At 38.6% G+C, this 17,388-nt stretch overlaps 1 pseudogene; it reads right to left on the bottom strand.

The window, feature by feature from the left end:
- Positions 1–3,601: 3,601 nt before the first annotated feature.
- The window catches only part of LOC147497840 (aminopeptidase M1-like), a 42,574-nt pseudogene continuing 28,787 nt past the window's right edge, over positions 3,602–17,388 (bottom strand).

Raw genomic sequence — 17,388 nt, 5'->3', positions numbered from 1 at the left:
TGTTTCTTTTAGTATTTATAGCGGCATAATGTGTTTTGCATGTAAGTTTGATTAGGTTGGGTAACCATTGAACTATGGGGGGTTGTGACCCATATGCATGACATTGTTTTACCATAGTTTACCTCTCAAGATAATTGGAAAGACACTAAACTGCAAAGTATGGAAAGGTCTTGGGCCTATCCAAAAATGCTTCAAATGTGGGGGGTGTCTTGCCAAGACAATTGTGAATGAATTTAAAAGAAGTATTTTTGAGACCTAGAACTATCTAGTAGATGTTCATTGGCGAAACTCATAATAGTGATGTTTGTTTTCAGTTGTCATGAGTGATAACAATCTTGTAGATACCACACTATTATTGAATGTCTTATATGCTAATTTTATTTGAGGTTGTGTTTTTTGTGAAATTGGCATAGAGTGGTTGAATATTTATAATGAACTACATAAGAAAATCCCATAATTTATGAACAAGAAATTTGGAAGACTATCAGTGAGTATATCTACCATTCACGGTGATGACGTTTATATGTTTCTTGAGGAAGATTCATTAACCTATAAGGAAGTTGTCTGTCTATGATAAGTGTCCTTTTTGAAGATACAACTCCTCTAAACTAGACTCTTAATTTACATAAATCATTAAGGGGAGGTCGTTAATCTACCTATTGGGGGATCTATAGGTTGAATTGGATCTTCAAGAGAAAACTAAAACGTGATAGTTGTATTGCAAAATACAAGACTAATAATAATAGCCAAGGGGTTTCACTCAGAGAAATGATTTATACTCTTTTGTAACCTTGCTCATGTAACTAAAATTTCTTCTTCAGAATTCTAAAGACTCTAGTTGAGTAGTTGTGAGGAACTACAATACTAAGTAGTGCCAGGTGATGAGCTTAAGGTATACAATTTAGTTAAATCTTTGTATAAGTTGATTCAAGTGCCTATAAATGGCATGAGCAATTCAACAACAAATTGGTGTCGTATGGATGTCAAAGTACCGTTGTTGATAAAAATGTGTACTTTCTTTAGAGTAAACCAAGACATATGTGTTAATCTCTCTTTGTTTAGATGATTTAATATCATGAGTGCTAGCATTGAGAATGTGTATGAGACAAAGAAATTCCTATTTGAAACACATAATAGATCGTCATTAGAAATGATAGTTCATTATGTTGTTAAACTCATTTCTGTAACTGCTATATTTAGTTGTCCAGATGTTGGCGTTTGAATATGGTTGAAGCTCACAACGTACCTTAAACCAGATCGGCCGGATGGTATAGGGGAATTTCGGGTACTACAGAAGTGAATGACTGGTAAATATAAGAATTATAAGTCATGTTGGTCTCATTATGTTATTTTAGCACTTAGTAGAAATATTTTCATTGAAAAGTATAGGTATTACGTCAATAAGACTGTGTCAACACTTCTTGTGGCAGATATCCATCTTATGAAAAATAATCTACTTGTGTTTTCTCATACTAAATATGTCAATATCATTGGTAGCCTATTGTACTTGATGGATTATATATGTGAGACATGACATTGCCCATTGTCCTTATAAGGAACATTGATGTATATTGTCAGATTATCCAAGTACTATAGCAGAGCCATTGATTATGGACTTATATTTAGTAATTTTCCATCATTATTGGAAGGGTAATGTGTTATAATCTGGATCCAGTAATGTTTATATGTTTACCCTTGGTGGAAATTGAGTGTCTTGGATATCATTCAAGCTAATCGCTTTAGAAAGGCATGTGATGATGCTAAGAAGGTTAGCAACCTCTTGGCAAATCTTCCTATTGGCTCTAAACAGCCTCCTGATGTGTATATGCTTTGCAACTGTTTCATTGCAATAGCTAAGACATAAAGAAATATGTGCAATGGGAAATGTATACATATAAGTTTGAGATATAACTTAATGAAGCAGCTACTAGAGATTATGTTCGGTCAGACTTAGTTTGGCCACATGTCTGACCGTACCACTTATTTGGAGGAAAGTGGTTATATATCGAAGGGGATGGGACTTATGCCCATATATACAGTGACGGCAACCCTACCTATGTGATTGGAGATCCCATGAGGTAGGTTCAAAGGGAAAAACAAGTCACTTCGTCGTCCTGCAGTACTATCATCTTATTTATTTATGAGACGTCCCACCCTATGGCGAGATGGTACTATAGTATACATTGTATAACTAGAATTGCAGTGAGTAAGGATGAGTTTTTTAACTCTTATTGGATTCCATAGCCCATATTTTAGTGAGGTAGTGTATTTAAACTGCAATGTACACCTGATAGAAATCCACCTACGTGAATGTAGAACTGGGTCGGTTCTTATGAGTATTCGGGCAAGTACTCTAGAGCATTCATAGAACATAGGCAGCACAGGGCCAAAAAGCGCAACACCGCAGAACTGACATATAATGAAAAAGCAATGTGGGTGCATGTCATCTATTTCACTACAAGGGAAGTTGGTTCAAAGATTTTTTAATCTACCGCTTTCACGTGAGAAAAGACATGTTACCCTATGACTGGTTCAAGCCCGTAAAGCACCAGTATCTTAGGCATTGCTTTTTCGATTCTCTTTGGCATTTCGTAAACCCATTTCTTTTGTCATATCCTATTCCAAAATAGTGGGGGACTATAAGTATTTTGAAATAGTGGGGGATTGTTGGAATCTCTTGATGATTAGTATTTCAAATTACTATTCCCAGTAGGAGTCATTCTCTGATTTGGAAACCAAGTGCCTATTCCAAATATGAGTCTTTATTTGTTTTGGAAACAGACGAACTTACCTATATAAACAAGGACTTTGCGTCCATAAGAGGTATTGAAGAGAGAAACACATCTCGACTTCTAAACCCAAGCTACTGTTGCTGCCCTGCTTCTTCTTCTCTTCTTACTTTTAGCCGCCAGAGAGAGTTATACTGCCATTCTAGAGAGCAGCCTATTCGAGTGCAAGTCAGCCTGCTAAACTATTGTATCCTGTGAGGAAGAGGCCACAGTTGTCTTTCTGTACCACTAGAAGAGGCGAAATCTTTCCTTAAGGACAACCTAATCCGCGCCTTGGTTGTTCACTGTTCCTTTTGTTCTACTCTAGTTGCTGTTTTCTTACAACTATTCTAACATCGAGTGGGGCATAGAAATGGGTTAAAACTAGTGTAATATACATAAATTATACAGTCTTGGATATGAGGATATGTTTGGAACCAAAGAAGGTTTTCTAAACTAGTATACTGCATTGGCAGTGGGGGCGTGAGCGGAGCATAGCATTTCGTTAATTCTAAATTATATTCTTTAATTTAATTAATTATAAAAATCTCACTCATTAAATTAATTATTATTTAATTATAAATTTTCTTCTAAAAAAAATTTATAACCATCATGAGTTATTAGAACCTGACTTTATAACGGTTTTGAAATAATTGCTTTTCAGTTCAGTTCAGTTCAGCTCTAACTATTTTTTTTTATTTTTCGCTAACCACTTTAAGCCAACTCAACTCAGTTTGGTAAATAGTTCAAGGATACTTACTAGTTATTATGAACAAATAAGAAGGATAATTAGGAGATAAATCACTTGTTCGATTTACAGGACCCTCTTAGAAAACACTTCAACCCAGTCTGATCTGAATTATATACGAGGGTTACCATAATCATTCGTTGCATTGCTCATTACAATTAATAAAAAAAAATGAAAAAAAATGTGGTCATCAGAGAGAATACGTTAAAGCATATTGGTTATTGTGCCATCTCATTTCAAAGAACAAAATGTTTGCTATGGAATCCCATGTCCTGCATGGTTCTATCAAATCTTATTTTGCACAATTTTTCTTCAGAACTTGAGAGGTCGGGCAAAGAGTTTCATGTCTACTAACTTCCATGTCAGAAGATCAAGGACCTAGCTCTCTAGAAGTTCCTGTATGCTAACTCTTTGACCACATCTGCAAGAGATTTCTCCTCTTGAACGCTTTTAATACACTTTGCATTTATGTGAAGGAGTTCAAGGCTTTGCTTTAAAGTCCTTGTTATCGCAGGGTGGCTATGTTGGGGTTAAACACCGATACCAATCAATTCCCCACTACACAGATAACTTGTATTTGAATAATAACAACTCCAATCAACAATCTAAATAATCCTTACAACCAAACTAACATGCCCAACTCGCTAAACACTATTAACAATAGATAATAATGTAAAGCAGTAAAAGCAAACCACAACACAAAGATATACCGTGGTACGGCCAATGGTGCCTACTTCCACAAGAGATAGTCCTTATATAAAGTGGGAAGGAAGATTACAATCACTCCTTGCAGTCTCTCACCTTACTAGATCACTCCTTTCTCTTTACAGGCTTGTCTCTCTGTAAAGGTTATCTCTCAATCTTGATAGCTTTCAAGATTGGGTTTTCTCTGACTTCTGCGTTGTCTCTCGTGTGTTAGGTTTTGCCAAAAACCCCAACATATCATGCAAAACTCGCAGTTCCGCAAAAATAGAATCCTTCTGAAAATAGACATGGGTGCGGGGAGCACTCAAGTACCTGGAGGTTCATCAAGGCAAGAGCGCGAGTCGCGCTTCGAGCAAGAACAAATTGAGCGCGTGGTGCCCTCAAGTGCCTGGAGGTCGACCAAGGCATGGACTTCAGCCGTGCCTTGTGCAAGACCAAACTAAGAGCGTGGCGTGCTCAGCCTTCTTCATACAGACTGAACTTCAGTTTCTCCTCATGTGAGGGATAACTCCAATAATCTCCCCCTCCCGAACAGTGAGGGGGGATACCTCCATGCAATTTCCAAATCAATAGGAGGAGTCTACTACCATTCCAGCGGTAGCACAACAAACATCAAACTTATCTTTTGGTAAGACTTTGGTTATCATATCAGACCCGTTCTTGTCGGTATGGATCTTCTCGATACACAAATGCTTGTCTTCGAGTACTTCTCTAATCCAATGATAACGCACATGTATGTGCTTGGATCTAGAGTGGAAACTCGGATTCTTGCTCAAATGGATGGCGCTTTGACTGTCACATAGAACTACAAACTGTTTCTGCTTTAGCCCTAGTTCGTCGAAGAACCTCTTCATCCATACCATCTCTTTGCAACACTTAGTGGCTGCAATATACTTGGCTTCTGTAGTGGAGAGGGCAACACACTTTTGCAACTTATATTGCCAAGAAACTGCTCCCCCTGCAAAAGTAACCAGATAACCGGAGGTGGACTTCATCAAGTCTACATCACTTGCCATGTTTGCATCAATGTAGCCTTCAAGTAAGGGCTTACTTCCACCAAAGTATAAACACGATTTGGAAGTGCTCTTGAGATATCTCAATATCCACTTAACACCTTCCCAATGCTCCTTCCCCAGATTTGACAGAAATCGGCTTACAACACCAACGGCGAAGGTAATATCCGGTCTTGTACACACCATTGCATACATCAAGCTGCCCACTGTGGATGCATAAGGAATCTTTTCCATCTGACTCTGCTCATGCTCACCTTTTGGACACATCTCTTTGGTCATGTGAAACTGGCCACCAAGAGGACAACTGACTGGCTTCGCTTGATCCATGTTGAATATCTTCAACACCTTCTCAATGTAGCTCTCTTGAGAAAGGCATAACTTCCCACTCTTTCTATCATGAGTGATCCGCATCCCAAGTATTTGCTTTGCTTGACCTAAATCCTTTATCTCAAAGGACTTATTCAAGTCTTTCTTCAGCTTGGATATTTTGTTGATATTTGGGCCAACTATCAACATATCATCCACATACAGCAAGAGCACAATGAAATCCCCATCTGGAAATTTTTGAACAAACACACAATGATCGGAAGTGGACTTCTTGTATCCTTGCTTTGCCATAAAGGAATCAAACATTATGTATCATTGTCTCGGTGTTTACTTCAACCCATACACGCTATTTATTAGCTTGCATACAAGGTGCTCCTTGCCTTTGACCTCAAACCCCTCTGGCTGGTCCATGTAGACATCTTCTTCAAGGTCTCCATGAAGAAAAGCTATCTTAACATCTAGCTGCTCAACCTCTAGGTTCATACTTGCGGTCATACCTAATACCACCCAGATAGAAGTCATCTTCACTACAGGAGAGAAAATCTCATCAAAGTCAATCCCTTTCCTTTGACCAAATCCCTTCACAACAAGGCGAGCTTTGTGCCTTGGGTGTGGATTGTTCTCCTCATGCTTGACCTTGTAGATCCACTTATTTTTGAGAATTTTTCGTCCTTGTGGTTTCTCAACTAACTCATAAGTGTGATTCTTATGCAAAGAATCCATCTCGTCATGCATGACCTTCAACCACTTCTCTTTGTCTGTACCTTCAAGTGCCTCTTGATAGTACATAGGTTCTCCACCATCAGATAGTAAAACATACGTATGTGGTGAATACCTAGTCGAAGCTAGTCTCTCTCTGTCTAACCTCCTTACCCCATCTGCCGGTGCCTAAGGAGGATGCACTTCTGCTTGCTCGGGTGGTGGTTCATGCACTTTATCTGCATCTTCTATACCAATAGGTTCTATCCCATCATGAGCAATATGTTTCTCATCATGAGCTTCAAACTCATGGTTCTCTACATTCTCAATGCCTTCTGCACGTTCCACAGTAGGAACTTCTGATTCTGAATCAACAATATCATTGGTGAAAGCCTGTAGCTTCTCACCCTCCTCAAAGTCTGCTATGGTTTGGTATTCCAAGAACACAACATCTCGACTTCGGATTACCTTCTTGTTAATCGGATCATAGAGTTTGTAACCAAACTTTTCATCTACATAACCCAGAAAAATGTACTGCTTGGCTTTGTCATCAAGCTTGGATCTCTCATCTTTCGAAATATGCACAAATGCCCTGCACTCGAATATCCTCAAGTATCCATAATCAACATCTCTGTCTGACCATACTCTCTCTGGATAGTAACTATTCAGAGGCTTTGACGGCGATAGGTTGATCACATGCACGACTGTATGCATTACTTATACCCAGTAGGTTCTAGGTAGCTTGGAATGAGACATCATGCATCTTATCCTCTCGATAATGGTATGGTTCATTCTTTCTGCTATTCCATTCTGTTGTGGTGTCTTAGGAACGGTCTGCTCATGACGAATCCCATGACTCTAGCAATACTCTTCAAACGGCCCAATGTATTCACCCCCATTGTCTGAGAGAATACACTTTAATAACTTCCCTATCTCTCTTTCCACCAAGCTATGGAATTTCTCAAACATGCCAAGTACTTCATCCTTGGTCTTCAGACTATATGCCCATACCTTTCTTAATGCATCATCAATGAAGGTCACGAAGTATAAAGCTCCCTCGTGGGACTTCACTTTTATGGGACCACATAAGTCTGTGTGCACTAGTTCAAGGACATTGTCCTTTTTATGAGACAAGAATCTTTGGAAAGACTCTATGTTACTTTCCTACCAAACAGTGAGTACATGTATTTAAATGTGTACCTTTAATGTCTGGCAAGACCTTTTGCTTACCAAGAACTTCCATCCCTTTTATGCCCATATGACACAGTCTCTTGTGGCACAGTTTGGAGGAAGTTTCTTCTTCTGCTGCATTCACTTCTGCTTTACACAAACTAGCCTGTGTTTTGTAAAGAGAGCAAGTTTTCTTTCCTCTGGTTGCTATAATGGAACCTCTGCTCAGTTTCCATACCCCGTTACCAAACGAGTTTACAAAGCCATCGTCATCTAATTTCCCAGCCGAAATTCGGCTTAGCCGAATGTTAGGGACATGTCTTACATCTTTGAGTGTCAAGGTGTAGTTGACATTGGTTTCTACATGAACATCTCCAATGCCTATAATCTTCGAGACACCACTGTTACCCATCTTCACTTCACCATATTCACCACAGCTGTAGGTAGTGAAAAATTTCCTGTGCGGTGTGACGTGATAGGATGCTCCTGTATCTATCACCCACTATGTATCCTAGCATGAGGTAGTAAGACATCACACACCACAATCTGACACAATTCCCACTAGGTCGCCGACTAGTGCAGTAGTATTTCTGCCTGTGTTTTCGTTCCTCTGCACCATATCTTCATGTACACAATTATTCTTCTCACCCCTCTTCAGTGTTCTGCACTCATATCTGAAGTGACCTTTGATAGCACAATAGTAACATTGCCTCTCTGCCTTAGGAGTTATAGCTTCACCCCTAGATTTACTTCTGTCATCACCTTTAGAACGAGATGGCTTTCTGTTTTTACCTCTCCCCCGTTTCTTTGTGACAAGGATCTCTGAGTGAGAGGAGCTACCTTTTGAACTCCTTCTAGTCTCCTCATTCAACAAAGACGCAGTAGCCATCTCCCTGGTAACGATTCCATCCTTGGCTGCTCCGTGTAGAAAGACTGCTAACGTCTCCCAACTTTCGGATAGAGAGCCTAATAGAAACAAAGTCTTAACTTCGTCTCCCAAATTAATCTTCATCAAATGCTTCTAATTGATGGTATTTTGTACTTTGTTAAGATGCTCAGACATTAAAGAACCTTCTTGGTACTTCGTGTTGGCAAACTTCTTAACAACCAACACTTTGTTTTCGCCCGACTTTCTCTCATAGAGGTCTTCGAGTTTCTTCCACAAGCCAAAAGTTATAGTCTCTTAGGATACATAGTGAAAGACACTATCGTCAATCCACTATCGAATGTACCCAATTGTTTTTCTGTCAAGCTTGCTCCACTAAAAGATCCCACACAGATATCTGCGCGGGACAACCAACCCGATGGTTCCAGCCGTAGTAATTGTTTCTGGTCTTTCTCCTCCATTCTTAATGGGTTGTGCCAAGTCCTTGCAATAAAGCAGGTCTTCCATCTTGACTTTCCAAATGGTGTAGCTCTTCCTATTCGGACTCGTCATGCGAGTGTTCACGGAATTGTCCATCTCTACAAGTTATTTAAACTCAAATCTTCTCTTTGGAGTTTTGTTAAACACCCTCTGATCAAGATTTGGATAACACCCAAGGCTAATCTAACCTGGCTCTAATACCACTTGTTGGGGTTAAACACCGATACCAATCAATTCCCCACTACACAGATAACTTGTATTTGAATAATAACAACTCCAATCCAAATGGTATAGCTCTTCCTATTCAGACTCGTCATGCGAGTGTTCACGGAATTGTCCATCTCTACAAGTTATTTAAACTCAAATCTTCTCTCTGGAGTTTTGTTAAACACCCTCTCCAAGATTTGGATAACACCTAAGGCTAATCTAACCTGGCTCTAATACCACTTGTTAGGGTTAAACACTGATACCAATCGATTCCCCACTACACAGATACTTGTATTTGAATAATAACAACTCCAATCAACAATCTAAATAATCCCTACAACCAAACTAATATGCCCAACTCGCTAAATAACTATTAACAACAGATAATAATGTAAAGCAGTAAAAGCAAACCACAACACAAAGATATACCGTGGTTCGACCAATGATGCCTACTTCCACAAGAGCTAGTCCTTATATAAAGTGGGAAGGAAGATTACAATCACTCCTTGCAGTCTCTCACCTTACTAGATCACTCCTCTCTCTTTACAGGCTTGTCTCTCTGTAAAGGTTATCTCTCAATCTTGATAGCTTTCAAGATTGGGTTTTCTCTAACTTCTGTGTTGTCTCTCATGTGCTAGGTTTTGCCAAAAACCCCAACATATCATGCAAAACTCGCAATTCCGCAAAAATAGAATCCTTCTGAAAATAGACATGGGCGCACTTCAAGCAAGAACAAACTGAGCGCGTGGCACCCTCAAGTGCCTGGAGGTCGACCAAGGCATGGGCGTGGGATACGCCTTGTGCAAGACCAAACTGAGCGTGTGGTGCGCTCAGCCTTCTTCATGCAGACTGAACTTCAGTTTCTCCTCATGTGAGGGATAACTCCAACAGGCTGTGGCTAGCAAAGAACTCCTCAACCTCAAGTGCCTTCTCAGATATAGAGAACTGAAACAAATGAAATGAGGGTCATCTATGTGAATGTTATCTAAGTGTTTTCAAATTAAAAACGACCAGGATTAACAAGCACAAAAATAAAGAACTTTAGGTGGGGGTGATAGACCTTTGAGACAACATCGCTAATAAAACAAGTTATTAGAAACCCAGAACCGTAAGTTTTTAGAAGGTGATCCCAATTGTCCTGCATCAGAATCAAGAAGCAACATTGGTATTAATATATTATTGTTCCCATACCTAAGGCAGGTTATTATTATAGGTGATGAGTTTATACATTCAGGATTCGTTAACTTCTGAAATGCAAACGTACTATACTTTGATCTATAAAATGGTTCTCTTTTAAAATTATGTTCGCTGTGAAAAATTCACTCATGGGTGTCCGACACATTAAAATTTCAAATATGGCTGATTTCTTGTGTAAAAGATCCCATAACACACAAAAAGCCAGTGCAAATTGAAAAATCTTATACCCATCAATATATTGTTGACAAATTTATAAGTTTTAAAAGGTCCAATCAAACCGTACAATAACTTCTATGTATCGTTACTATAACACATATAAGTGTGCTTGAGTGCACTCATGCATATGTTTCCACATTACATACAAATATACAATACTGAGAGAAAGGTACTGTAGAGGTTTGGTGTTTTGGGCCTACGACCTGATGTTGTGGATGGTTGGGAATGGATGCACTCTCCTTGGGACAAGAGTTGCCTACGTATCAAGTTTCTAGGAGTAAACTTGAATAAAACCTTACGTAGTTCATCTCTCTCTACTTATAGATGTTTGAGATGACTTTCCTTATTTGCTTCAGGCCATTATCAGGTATAGATCTACATTGTGTGCTATCTTGATGATTCACCATTACTCCTGATGTTACAAAGTTAATGTCTCGATTGTTACGTTGACTGATCTCCAAGATTGTGCTAGATGATTTGCTTCCATATATGGCTGTAGCTAAGATTTGGGACGACCTGAGTCTGGGTCGTTATGACCTACTAGCACTGTGGTACGAACTGATGGAGATACGACCTGGTGTGAGGACACGTGTACTTTAGTGCAGAACGGAGGAAGGGTAAAAGGAAGGGTAAAATAAAGCTTTACAACACTATGTGTCGGACAGCTGGTTGGTTTAATTGGTGTTTGAAAAATATGCGGGAACTGTTGGGCTGGATTTGTGGGCCCAAAATCATGGTAGTTTGTGGGCTAGTTATCATTGCATTTGTGGGAATATGAAATGGTTTGTTTTTTTTGAGGTTTACGCAGCTAAAGGGTTTTCGTGTGGGAAAGGCCTTTCGTCTCTTCATTCTACCAATTCATGCGAAGAAAAAGTAGAGAGAAAAAAAAAAGAAAAACATACCAACATTTCTCGTCGTTTTGTTTTCCAGGTGCGTTTTGTTAAAAAACTTGATTTTTGTTTCTTTTTGATTGCATAATGTCTATAACCAGTGATAGTTTGAGTAAGGAAGTGGAGGTAGATCAGTGGAGAGAGAGAATGGTAAGTAATGGGGATGATGAGGTTAGAGTTCGTAGTGGAGTTGGGGCTTTATCGTCTTCTTCAGTGGAGACGATGGTTGAGGAGTTGGGGCATAGGTCGCTTTATGCTGATCTAAAGGAGGAGTTTGGTTGGGTAGATGCCGACCTGGCCATGTACGACCTGAGTGGAGATAGGAGGTTGTATAACAGTGACTATGTTCCTCCAGATGGGGGAGTGGTGGTTTGTTATAGGCAGTTGAAGGCTGGGATGACGTTGCCGTTTTCCCGTCTTACTGTTGATGTTTTGAATTTTTGTGGAAAAGGCCCTTGTCGATCAGTCCCTAGGGAATAGTTGGAGGGTGTTCCATGTGTTGGATTTGTTGAATGAGAAGAGTTATAACATCCGCTTAGGAGATGTGTCGGAGCATATCTCTGTGAAGAGATTGTTTGCAATGAACTATAGTTTGCAGGTCATAAGAGGGAAGTCTACTGTGATTGTGGGGGTGAGTAAGGAGGAATGGGGGCATAGGCTGTTGTTGATTGTGGGTAATTATACCCCCTCTGGGTGTGAGCTGAATACCCGCTCTGTAAAGTGGGATGGTAGGTAGTTATTTTGTAGGTCGTATGTAAGTATTGTGTTGATATGTTGTACGTTCTGATATTTTTGTTTCCTTTTGTGTAGAGGTTTCCATTCGAGGTCGTCCTCAACTTGACGTTATAGAAAAGTTTGCTTTTGTGATAAACATAAAAATGATAGTTTACCTACGAAATGAGCGATGAAACTCAAAACGTAAGTAAACTAAAACTTATTATGAGCCTATATTTATCAAGTTTTCTACTCTCAATTCTATCGAAATAGAGTGGAGTAACAAATTCGTTCCACTCCTAGTTCTCTAGCATGGAATGTTTTCTAGTCAACTAATCGGTCTTCAGTCTAATGAGAGGTTTACGAGGGGAACTCTATACTACGAGGTGAATTCAATTAACAAGTTACGAATAAAGAAATGATAGAATGCTAAGGGTTTGAATCTAGATAAAGAATTAAAGGGAATTGAATCTACCTTAACTCAACTTAATCCTACTAACAAAGACTCGTCGTGATCCAAATTGAATGCTTCGCATATTAAAATAGTAATTATAATCTCTAATTATACATGGCATTTCTACCAATTCATAACTAGCATATGAGCGATTAAACCCATTCTCATGGTGAATTAATCATTTCTAGAGTGGAATAATTATCACGACGATTTCTAAGTTTAACAAAGATCAAGCGTCATCAAGGCTTCTTCAACCCCTCTAATGGAGGTTTAGCCTTGGTTCATACTACTATCATTTCCCATTGATTTAAAACTAGACATCATATAAAAATTTTATTCTTATGCAATTTATCTAAACAATGATTGAAATCTCAGGTAATAACTAGGAAATGAATAACAAGTAATAAAGGAATTTAGATCTAAACAATTGTAAATGACAAAAATCGAAATTGACAAACTAACTATTTTATTTATCAAACTAATGAAGAACAATGATTCTAAGAGTTTAATCTAAAAAAAGAATTGAATTTAAACTAAACTTAATTTTATTTAATTAAAACTAGATCTAGAATTATCTATAGTTTTAGGTCTAACTAGCTACCATTAACAAAGAGCTAAGCTTTTGTTTTTATATGTTCAGATCCAAAAATTGTGCATGGGCTTGGAGCCATGTTTTGGGCCAGAGAATCAGGCCCAAAACCCAATTCTTTCAGTCCAAAAAGGCCTATTCAGCTGCAGTTGACTTCGATAGACTTTTCGTCCACTTTTGCTCCTCTTATTGGGCCAAGGCTTGGACCATTGGAAAGCTCTTTCCGAGCCGGTCGTTTTGACTTAAGGTAGGCCCAATTCTGAGGTCTGAGTCCAAAGATATGGTCTTCGGAAGTTCTACTGACTTTGTGCACTGTTTCTGCCCGCATTGACTTTGACTTTTCCACTTTGACTGGGCTTTCGAAAGGCTTTGTCTTCTTGAATCTTGGCCTTTAATCATAGAACTCCTTAGCAACCAACCATTGCTCCTTTATCTCATCAAAGTGGCACATTTCTGCACATAATTGACTTTGAAGCCTGAAACGATAAAACACGTAATCGGTATTAACTCTTAATTATTACTCACATAATTGGTCTAAAAGTATGATCTGTTACGAGGGGTTAAAACTACAGTTTTGGGCTCTTATCAAACCACCCCCAAACAGCATTTTGCTTTTCCTCAAGCAAATATGAGAAATTAGAATAAGTGACCAAAAATGGAGTTCTAACTACTCGTTCATTTGAAATGCGATTGCATTGACCATATGCAACAAGGCCTTAAACCACTAGGAATTCCCTAGTGGACGAAGTTATAACCTCGTGAGAGTTTTTTCGATGAAGGTACTCACAAACTTCATCTATACTACAACGACTAAGAAATAAAACTATTGTTTCCTCATTCATGTCTCAACTATCTATACATCTCACTAGCAAATGAATAAGAATAACCAAGTCAAAAACCTAAACTAATATATGCATAATAATCAATCATCTATGATACAAATATATATACTATGAGTAATACCATGAAATGCCTAGCAGGTTTGTTTCTGAAAACTCAAAATAGCGTCCTTAAGTAGGTCCTCACATAAATGTCAAGACGAAAACCACTATGATTTTTCCGCTCAAGTTTCGCTACTCCAGTGTGCAGTGGGCACACTTTACCTTACAATCTCAATGACAACAAGGAAGCCGGAGTCGATCAAACACATCTGCCACTTACTATCACACTAACCTATTCCTAATTGAGCTAGAGGTCTTTATTAGGTGTTGCGGGGATTAGGAGATGGCTTAAGAAGGAAGGGAATGGATATTCAAAAGGACAAGTCTGAGATAATAGAGTCTTCATATTATGTAACTTAGAGAAAACCTTGTTATTTTCTTTTGCTTCTATACTTTGTTTCCATCCTTAGCCATATTTTTCTTTTTCTTTTCTTTGGCTTTTGACTCCCTTTTATTCTATTTTTTGGAGTTTTTATTTATTTCTATTTTTTTTTTTTTTTTATTTTCCTTGGATGGAAACTTCTTTCTTTTCTCGGAAGCAACTAACTAATTTTTTTGTTTACACAGGTTTTCTCTTCTTCTTTTCTTCACTCATTCTATTCTCGGACTTATTCTAGATTGGGTAAGTTGAATTTTTTTATTTTGTTTTGTTTTGTAACAGGGGTAAAGGAATTGTGGTTTATGGAAGGCTAAAGAAAGGCTCAGAGGGGCGACTAGCGGAAAATAATTCATAGGTTTGAATTTCTGGCTATATTGATCCAAAGAGGGCCTAAATTCTCGCTTAGGATATGGCATAGTGATCAAGCAAGTGGACGTGCGATTTCTCTATCCGGATTTTACTTCTCCCTTGTGTCATTTCTCAAATATTTCGTTCATATAAGGCTTTAGGCTATATTCTCACAGGATTTGTAGAATAAGTACTCTAGCCTAGATTTCAGAAACTTACTGCTAACAATCATAGATACTCATGTAATATATTTATAGATAGATGCAAAGATTATTACCTACATATTAACCTACATTTCTAACAATTATTCTGATGCAAAAGCTACGTGAGACTTCTAGATTGTTAAGAGCATAGAGAAAGAAAACAATACCAATATTCCTAAGTGTATAGCATAAACTTATTTATTTATATTTTTGAAATTTTTTACTTGAAAACAAATGCATATTATACATATATATATATCCTAATAGATGCCTTAATTACACATGTTTCTATGCCCCCCCCCCAAACAAGAAGCATGTTTTGTCCTCAAAGCATTTAAATAAAGAGGGTACAAAAATACCATGGAAAAGTGTGAAATTCTGGAACATCTACAAAACAAGGTTAGAACATATTAATATAGGAAATAAAAATACTGACGCAACTCTATAAGAGTTCCACCCGTTATGGGGTTAATAGAATTAAATTGCTTGGGACATAAGCAGACAATAACAAAACTAAAAACTTACCTCCACTCCAACGTTTACTCGTCATCCTCCTCTTCTATAAAGAGATGAGGTTCCTTAAAGATCTGCCGGGGCCATTATAACTTGCCAAGCTTGCTGCCATTTATCATCTACTAATGCTAACATGTTAAGTGTTATTATGTCTGATGGGATGTACGGGGGGACCAAATGAGGCTGCACCTGCCATCCCGGCCAAGTCATAATTCCCAATGAGCGAACCACCCAATTGGTGGGTCTCATGACTTCAACCCTTTTCCAATCTGTGAATTGTGCACAGAATACAGGTAAACAACTACGCATGATGCGGCTTACCAAAACAGGCATAAGAAGATACTTTCGCCTCATGCTTTGGGCACTCTTAAGGCTAGCGACTAAAACTCGGGGAATGTCATATCGGTGACGTCCCCAGCTAAAGTGAGGAAAATGTCACCAGCAGTACTGTTGCAGAAGTGAACTGCTATTCCCCCAAAATATTCATCAGGATGAATAACATGGTGGTGCCTACATTTAGGGACAGGCTACCAAGGGCAATGCTATATCGCCCCTGGTCCATTACTCGAAATACCCTCCCTAATAATACTCATGGAAATATGTATAATCATAAAGGTATGCATTATCGGTCATATATCCCCATGTGTGAACAGGATCAGGTATTGGTAATCCCGAAACTAAAGCTACCACATATTTATTGAATTCTAGTGTCGTGTCATCGACTACGACGGAGAATTCTTGTTCTCCATCCTGATTACAATAGAACCTAACGTAGTCGTAGAAATAAGCAGTAAGTTGTGCTGAATATGAATCGTCATCACTTACCAGTAGATGGCGCCATCCTAACTGCACGATCCACTTGCGGAACAATGCTCCATAGGTATCGGTTCCCAACACGTCTTCGAAAGACTGTTCCGGTATGACTATAAGAGATGGCATTTTAACTACTCTTTTGAACAGCTCCAAAAAAATCCTGGAACAACCCTCAGAAAATTGGAAATTTTCGTGTTCACGGAGGGCAGGGCGCGGGTCGCGCTCAGGTGTTTTAGGAGTTACAGTGTTTGGGCGTGAGTCGCGCTCAACTTAGAAGAAGGGTCGGCCTCGAGTAAAATTCGGCGATGTCACAGGCTAAGAGTCGCTCTTAATCGAGGTGCTGATGCTTCGTAAGTCTTTGAAACGAAGTTTACAAGGAAAAAAAGAAGGAAAAGCTTGGAGTGAGAGAGGAGAGATGATGGTGGGGTGTAGTGTGGGTTGTGAGTGTAGAATGAAAGAAGTTTAAATAGGTTTTGAGCTTCCAAAACGAATCGGCAAGTTGCCAAATTGTTTAAGGCAATTTCCGAAAATAGAAAATTTCCAAACCCGGAAACGGAAACAAACCATATTCTTGATTTTCTAACAACCCTGGTATCTTTTATACTGGATTTAGAATAGTAACTTCTAAACTCTCCTGGATTTCATGCTACCACCACACATAATCATAGATATGCCGATATTGGCCAAATTCTCAACCTTTACTCCAAGATAACTTTACAGAAGATGATCATATAACGAATTATGCTCGGTATAAATATTACCACCCCCAAACAATTCGGGAAGGTGGGATTAAAGATAAAAACACACACAATTCAAAAATAACCAATTATATTAAAAATAAAATTTAAATCCAAACAACATAAAACAAACACATTAATATTTAAATTTAACAACTGAATTAAAATCCAACTAATAAAACAATAAAAACAATGAAATAACAGCGAACACAAACTGATGGTGAACACCTAGCCATGTGATGAAGATGGACCCTGAGATGGAGATTGGTTCTGGGATGAAGAATGGCTTTAGCCATCTGTCCTTCGGCGACGACGCTCATGCCTCTCAGACTCGGCTGAAACAGAATCCTCTACGGGTGGCATGCGTCGTAGCATCTCTATTTGGAGCAAG

Source organism: Coptis chinensis, chromosome 5, assembly GCF_015680905.1.
Source record: "Coptis chinensis isolate HL-2020 chromosome 5, ASM1568090v1, whole genome shotgun sequence".
Lineage (NCBI taxonomy): Eukaryota > Viridiplantae > Streptophyta > Magnoliopsida > Ranunculales > Ranunculaceae > Coptis > Coptis chinensis.
Note: the sequence above shows the minus strand (reverse complement) of the source record. Positions and strands in the feature narration are given on the sequence as shown.